Source organism: Panicum hallii, chromosome 3, assembly GCF_002211085.1.
Source record: "Panicum hallii strain FIL2 chromosome 3, PHallii_v3.1, whole genome shotgun sequence".
NCBI lineage: Eukaryota > Viridiplantae > Streptophyta > Magnoliopsida > Poales > Poaceae > Panicum > Panicum hallii.
In genome coordinates this window covers 40,884,036-40,892,415 of record NC_038044.1, presented here as the reverse complement: position 1 = coordinate 40,892,415, position 8,380 = coordinate 40,884,036, and positions in this window count along the sequence as shown.

Below are 8,380 nucleotides of genomic sequence, written 5' to 3'. Positions count from 1 at the left end.
TCCTGTTCTCACTATAAGGATGCCGGACGGGAGTTTTGTGAGGTATCATGGTTAAGGTGATACCCCGTCTGTGTTGTTGAATTGGATAAGGCCGCGGGGTGTGTTAGCGGTGGTTAAGCATTTGAAAGTACTAACCACATACCGCGAAATATGGTAAGCGGTAAGCCTAGTAGCCAATCGGCCCGAGGAGTGGACATACCTCCCACCACTCGATTGCTTCTTCTGGTTACTTATGTTCGACTGAGGAAATACGTGTTGCAAGGGCAACCAGGAATACGGGTTTTGTAGTCGCGCTACAGACGTATGTCCTGCACGAGTGATGTGCGTATGTTCCTGCAGTCGCTTGTGGTGGCTCTGATCCACGAGTCGGAATGAAAGGCAAACGGTTGCTTCGGAATGACCCTTTGGTGTTTCAAGCGTGTGTGTTAGGTTTACCTTGCAAGGTTGAAAAATTCGATTCAGAATCGTCCGCCTCTCACGAAGATTGAGACTGCTTAATCCCTTTATCACACAGAGTAACAAGAGCAACTATATGATAAGTAATACTGATGGTTGAGGTTAAGAGCTCTACCTTGCTTGCTTAGTTATAGGTGCTTATCTAGAATGGATAATCACATAGAACTTGAAAGTTAAAAATTGAAAATAAGGATCTACTCTTAGTTGCTTTTCAGCTGATACCAAACCCAGAGCTGTTATAAGCCTTCATGAGTCTAGTTATGGGCTAAGTATACCCAATTCCGGGTAAGCCTTGCTGAGTATTAGTATACTCAGCCTTGCTAGTTATATGTTTTGCAGGTAATGTCTGGAAGACCCTACTCTTCCCTTGCCCTGGCCCTGTGTTCTTTCAGAAGGTTGGTCTGTGGAATGGGACCCGTCCCCGGCCAGCACTGGTGATATCGAGCGATGTCGTGCTCAAGCTTAGCATGACATCCGTATTAACGACGTGTTGTAATCATCGCGTATGTTTTCTGCTACTAAAAACCATAGTTTTAACAATTTACAATCTTTTCTCTGAATTTAAATCCTCGTACCTCTTTTGGAAACCTTTGTAACGTAATTTGTCTCTGTGATGTAAAATATGATGGTGATTGTATCTCTGGACTCACCTTCGTGTGAGGTAACCTTATTTGATCCTGTGTGTCGGTGGTTTATCGGGACGTTACCCGACAGGCCAAGGGATTATACCGTTTGAAGCACGTTGGAGCCCTCAAGAGTGGACTCGCGTACTTGAGCCGGTATAATTTAGGTTGGTTCTGCCACAATAAGTACCCCCACGCCGCGCCCCGCCATCACCACAATCTTCCCCCGCAGCCCTAGCCCCTTCCCCGGCCCTGCACTGCTGCCGCCGCTAGGTCCTCCGCCCGCCGCCCCTGGCCCTCGTGGGCAGCCCGCCTCGCGCCGCCCCGACCCATGGTGAGTAGGGGAATGAGTTCCCCCCGCTCCCCTCTCCGTGTAGCCCTGCCCACGGCCGCCGCCGTGCCCTAGGGCCGCCGGGATTGGTGGCGCCGCCGGCCCCTGTCCCCTCCCCTGTTCCTGGTAACGGGAGGAGGAAGAAGGGCACATTTGCCCTGAACCCCCTGCCCCTTTTGCTTATCCCCTTAAGAGCCCCACTTTCCTTTAATCCCTTTTCCAAATAAAACCCCCCTGCTCATTCTATTTAGGAAGTGAACCCCCCTCCTATACAAAATAATTACGGATAGACCCCCGACCCTTTCCAGGGTACTCTAGGTATTTCCAGAAATCCTAATCCAGCCCTCCCCTTTCCAACAGTAATTACGAATAGGTCCTTGGACCCTTATCCCTTCCCTAAAACCCCGTTCGGCCTATCATTTCATGCGCCAAAAACCTTCCGTTTGCCCTGAAACTTTACCACGCCATTTCTAGCATAATGTCGGCCTTGCCATCAAGAAATCTCCCGAAAATCTTCCTTCTACCACAGTTTCTTAAGTTATTCCTGATTCGGGCTTGTAAATAAAACCTTTAATTCTTTTTCCTTATGGAATGTTTGTTTGTGTGCGCCGTAGATCACGAGGTGACCGAGGGAGAACCTGTCGACGAGCAGTACCGTGAGCAAGAGTCCGAGAACTAGTGCCGTGAGCCCGAACCTGAAGGACAGTACCTCGATCAGGACTTCCTGGAAGGCTTTGTGAATGGCAAGTTCAATCCCATCCTTTGATGCATATTTATCCCAGCTTTATAAATACAACCTATTAGCCTGTTTTATAAAATGCATCGTTTTATTGCAAGACATGGTTGGATAGCCACCCCTTGATTGATATGACCACTCCTTGATGACCTAGGATTTGCTTCGCTAGACGTTACCTACCGCTAAAGATGCTTATTACCTATCATCCCCTTGATTATATTTTAAACCATGACCACAAGCGCTTTGCCAAAAATAAGGGCACAAGGGTTTTAAAAAGATAAAATGGGGTTTTGAGAAAATAAAAGAAAGGCATAATCTGACGAGATGGACGGCGTTTTCTGTGTGAAATGCCACTAGTGTGCTTATACCTTTGTGGTTGAGCATGGACGGGAGATGTCCGTCTGGTCAATATAAGGATGAACTGAGGTGTCATCTTGCCTAACCCATTAAACGTACAACCACTCGACCGTTGTGTGGGCAACGGCTTAGCATAAACCCCACTAGTTGTTCTACTAGCCAAAAGGAGAGCGGGTGAGTAACGGGAGACCATGGAGAAGGAATACGATCTGTGTGAGTTATGTCCCGGTTATGACCTCGTTGATAGGTCATTAACCCCATGGTAGCTTCCGCGTTGGCTAGTTAGATTCAGCTAAGGTGGGTAATGGCATTGTTAGGATCCGCCGCGACATTAAGGTGCTCGTAGCGCGGTACCCTACTTGTGGGTAAAGTGTACAACCTCTGCAGAGTGTAAAAATCTATTCGAATAGCCGTGTCCACGGTATTGGACGCGTTACGGCATGGTCACTTCAATAGATGTTTCGGGATGATGGGTTTTGTGGCGTGAATTGTTATGAAAGTACTCGGCAGTTGGGTAGTAAGCCACGGTGGACGCAGGGTCCGGTGGTACAAAAACTTGGATCCTTTGTGTAGGATCACCTCCACTTACGATACGATTACTATAAAAATGTTTTGAGAAAGTGCTTTTGTTAAATGAACCCTTGCATGTGCAAAACCTTGCTTTATCGCAAATAAACCCCAACCCCACCCTTGATATAACCGTGCATGATCTCTGTTATCACCCTTCTGCGGGTGTGGTTGGACTTGTTGAGTACCTTTGTACTCACCCTATATATATTTGTGGTTTTCTCAGAGGAAGATCCGGACTACGTGATTGGAAACGACGAATAAGGGTTGTGTCCGCGCCCAACTTTGCCTGTGGTGTTGGCCCTCCGCAAGATGCTCCTGCTAGCGTGTTACTCTGAGCCCGAGCTGGATCCCACGTGGGTCGTGCTTTGGTGTATTACCATAGCTATTTTATTACTAGTTATCGTTTGTATCGAGTGCTCGCCTCCTCAGAGGTTTGTACGGTAATGTACCATCTGATGTAATAAATGTGTATCAGCCTCCTGGGACTGATTGTTATATCACATTTAAGTCACCTCGAATGAGGGGACGCTTCAGAGTTGGTCCCAAACCGCAGAACGTAAAATATTTGGACCAGAATTGGTAATTGAGGCAGAGGAAAAAGTAAGAGTAATACAAGAGAATCTTAGAGCCGCACAGTCTATACAGAAGAGCTCTATTGATAAGAGAAGAATGTCCTTGCAATTTGAAGTTGGTGATCATGTCTACCTTCAGGTTTCACCGACCAAGGGTGTACAAAGATTTGGAGTGAGAGGAAAATTAGCCCCCTGATATGTCGGTTCTTATGAAATCACCGAAATTTACGGACCAGTGGCCTATAGAGTGCGACTTGCTCCGCAACTTGCAGCCATCCATGATATCTTTCATGTCTCTCAGCTCAAGAAGTGTATTCGAGTTCCGACTGAAATTGTTGAACAAAAAAAATATTGGTAGAACCGGACCTGTCCTATGTTGAATATCCTATTCTTGATAAAAAAGAAAGGGTCACTAGAAGAAAAGTTGTTAAAATGTATAAAATCTAATGGAGTCATCATACCGAAGAAGAGGCAACATGGGAAATAGAAAGCTATCTGAATCAAAATTTTCGCAGTTTTATAAACTCAGCCAAAGGTACACGCACTTCCCACACTAAGTTTAATTATCCGAATCTCGAGACCAGATTCTTTTAAAGGAGGGTAGGCTGTGACATCCTAGGTATCTAAAATGCTAAAGCAAGGGTCATGAATTTAGCATCATGCATAATAAACAAGAACAATTCAAATCATGCATCTCTTTTAGGAATACATGTGTATGTATATGTGCATATAAGGTTTTTCATAAATATGTTCATAACCATACATGCTCAACTTGTCATAAAAAATGTAGCATAAAAACACACTCATAATTTAGTACCTTGCAAGTGTACTTCAAACACCATTTGCAAATTCAAATTTTAAGCACATGTGATGAATAGGAATTTAAATCCTAGTAGTCTTAAATTTAAAATAACTTTTAAACTAAAGCTCAAATGAACTTTAATCCAAAATGAAAGTAGTAGATTTTCAAATTCCCTACAACTTTTTTGTTCAAAGTTTTTCATGTTTATGTTCGAAATTTTGTGAAAATTTAATTTGAATCCTGGCCCTTTTCTCTCTCCCTTCGTCTCTCTTTTCTCCCCTCCCGTGCGCTGCTCCGGCCGGTAGAGAAGCACCGCCACATGACTAGCCACCGACCGGGCCTAGTACTGGCGATTTGCCACACCCCGTATGCCGCCCCTGTCCAGCTCGCACGCGCCACGCGGCTGGACATGTCCGATGCCGCGCCCTCGCCGACCCCTTGCCGCAGCCTTGTCCCGACCGCACGTCCCTCGGCTTGGCCGCGTCCAACCCCTCCTCTCCTCCCTCGCGCACCAATAAAAGACCACCTGAGCCCCTGCCTGCACGCACACCAGAGCTCCCACGGCTGCCATTGCCGCCGGTGAGCCCCTCCACGTCGAACTCGCCCCTCCGGCCCTCCTCCACCCAAGCTAGCCCCCGGAATCGGTTCCCCTCGAGCCATTGAACCTCTCCGGCCTAGCCCCGTACACCCAGCCTCGTCAAACTACCACCGCTTGCCACCGCCGGCCACCGGCGAGCAAGGCTACCACGGCCAGCCCTCCTCTGGCCACCCCAGCCCCAACCGAGCACACCAACAGATTTCCCTCACCTCTCTCGTGCTTCCCCACGCCTTTCCCCTCGCCGCCGGCGAGCTCCCTCGCTAGATTTCACCCCCAACCATGGCAGCCGCACCAAGGGATGATATTGCAATGATTGAGTTCTTTCTAGGGTCCCTAACGCAAAAACCAGGACCTATTTTCATTTTGTTTTCAAAAACAGTGAACTTGTAAATTCGTTTAAAAATTGTAGAAAAATCCTAAAAATGCAAACTAAAATGTTTTGGAATCCTTGCAACAAGATCCACCACTTTGCTTACATGACCATGTGCAGTTTCTGTATATTTTTAGCTCTAGATTAAGAACTAGTTTTATTAGCACTTAATTGGATCTCAAGTTATGGACATGCACTGGTGGAGATTTTTGGATAGTAGTTTAGTATCTAGGAGATGAGCTCTGTATAAACATTTTAGGGCTAGATCACAACTCTAGCTATAGCTTTTATTAGATCTTGTTCTACGCCATGTGTAAATAAATCTATTTGTTCTAGGTGTTATAATGTGATTCATGAAATTCAAATTTTTACACTAGTGTTATATTAATGGCTAGATACTGTAGGAAAAGTTTAGATCTGTATACTCTACTGGATCTTGCTCAAGTAATTTTTGTAATGAATAAATACATTAAATCTGTATAAATAGTTTCTGTACTTAGAAAATTATGATATTTTTACCAGAGGATATTTTTAGTGGATTATCATGTTGGAAAAGTTTGAGACACAGAAACTTTGTGGAACTGACTGTAGAAATAAATCTTGATTAATATAGATGTCTCTTGACTTATTTTCTATACTCTATATTTTACACAATAAAATCTGAAAAATTTATAGTAGACTCACCATAAGTTTAGAAGTACTCAGTAAAATGTTGAGCTTCAGGTTTTGCATGGTTTGTTCTTTATAAATGGATCTTGATCTTAGTAGTAGCTGTTTAATGTATTTTTCATGATTAATCTGCTGAATAAAAATGGCTGAAAATTTTATAGTGAGCTTGTAGTTTAGTAATGTGTTCTGCATAAAAATCTCAACACTAGAAACTATCTCTAGTAATTGTTTTTTTAGTCCATGCTTACTTTTGAAAAATGGCCATTTATGAAATGACAAAACCCCTCACTTAATGAAGTTAGTTAATCTAGATAATACTCGATAAATGACTACACAAGGAAAAGAAAATGAAGTGTTTTACAACTTAACTTGAGTCTTGTTGAATTACCATTTTATAGTGAAATAGTTATTTATATTGTACCATTAAAACAACTCATACATATGCATTTATATAGAATCGACGACTCTCGCCGACGGAACCTACGAGCTGGTGCCGAAGCCCGAAAGTGAGCAGCGCGAAGCTCAGATCAATGTGGCAGAACCGCTTGAATTATTCCGGTTCAAGCGCGCTAGACATCGCTTAGGCAGGCGACAAAAGCTCAGCGCACTTCAAACGGAACAACTCATTGGTCTGTTGGGTCACCACCCGATACAACCACGGTTACATAGGATCGATGTAGGTTTACCTCGTACGAAGACGAGTCCAGCCTTGCAACAGCTCGTAACTTTTACACCACAGGATAATTAAACATTATTACATAGGGGTTTTGTTTCATCCTAGCTAATACAAATTTACACACGCATTATTTGAAACTTCAAGTTTACCAAGCAGTATTCAGAGTTAGGAGCAGAAACAACAACGCGACTACATACGTCGCAGAGGTAGGCACCATACTTAGCCCAAAGCATGGCATTACATCGAAGGGTCATTGCCGGCCGGGGACGGATCCCATTGTGGCAGAACCGCCTGAATTATTCCGGCTCAAGTGCGCTAGTCATCACTATCCAGGCGATACTAACTCAACGCACTTCAGACGGAACAACCCATTGGTCTGTCAGGTCTCCGCCGATACAACTACGGTTCAACAGGATCAAAGCAGGTTTACCTCGCACGAAGATGAGTTTACAAACGCACAACAGCTCACCAACTTTTAATTTATAGAATATTAAACATTAATACAAATGTTTTAAACTTAAGTATACTTATACTAACATTGTTTGAAAACCACAAGCTATGCAAGCTTGTGTAGAGTCACAGCAGAAGAAATTAACACGCAACTACTACATCGCGAAGGTTGACACCATGTCCAGCCTGAAACCTGGTGTCATTCTGGAGGGTCACTGCCATCTGGGGACGGATCCCATTCCATGGACCAGCCAAACAGAACAGAGATTGGCCATGCTGGACCATCCGTGGGGTTCTCAAAGGTTATACCTTAAAAATAGACTAGCAAGACTGAGTATACTAATAGTCAGCAAGAGTTAACCGGAATCGGGTATACTTAGCCCATAACTAGACCATGGAGAATTTGAGAGGCTCTGGTTTTCTTTTGCTGAAAAGCAACAAAGAGTATGATCTAACTTTCATGTTTTAGCTTTCAAATTCTAGTTTCATTAATCATTCTAAGTAAGCACCTATACTAGACAAACAAGGTAGATATTAGCATCCATCAAGATTATTCCAACAATGGTTACTGTTCTTACTCTATGTGGCAGAAGGAATAAGCAGTCTCAATCTTCGCGAGAAATGGACGATTCTGAATTGAATTTTCAAAACCTTGCAAGGCAAACCTAACTCACACGCTTGGAACATCCAATCATTATTCCGAAGCAACAGTTTGCCTTTCATTCCGACTCGTGGAACAGGGCCACCACAAGCGACTGTAGGACCATACGCACATCCAATGTGCAGGACGTACGTCTGTACCGCGACTACATGTCCGTACTCCTGTCCGCTATGCGGAACGTACTCCCGCACGTCGGTGCGTGTGAAAAACCAAATTACGAGTGGTGGGAGGTATGTCCACTCCTCGGGCCGATTGGTTACTAGGCTTACCGCTTACCATATTTCGCGGCATGTGGCTAGTACTTTCAAATGCTTAGCCACCACTACCACACACTGTGACCTTATCAACTTTTATCAACACAGACGGAGTAACCTTCTGAGTCATGATACTGCACATGACCCCATCCATCATCCGTATAGTGATTGCAGAATAGTAAACATTCAACTCCTATATTGCGCGAGTGATAGGAAATCACTTGACTTCTGCCGATCCTATTAGGAGAGCATCTA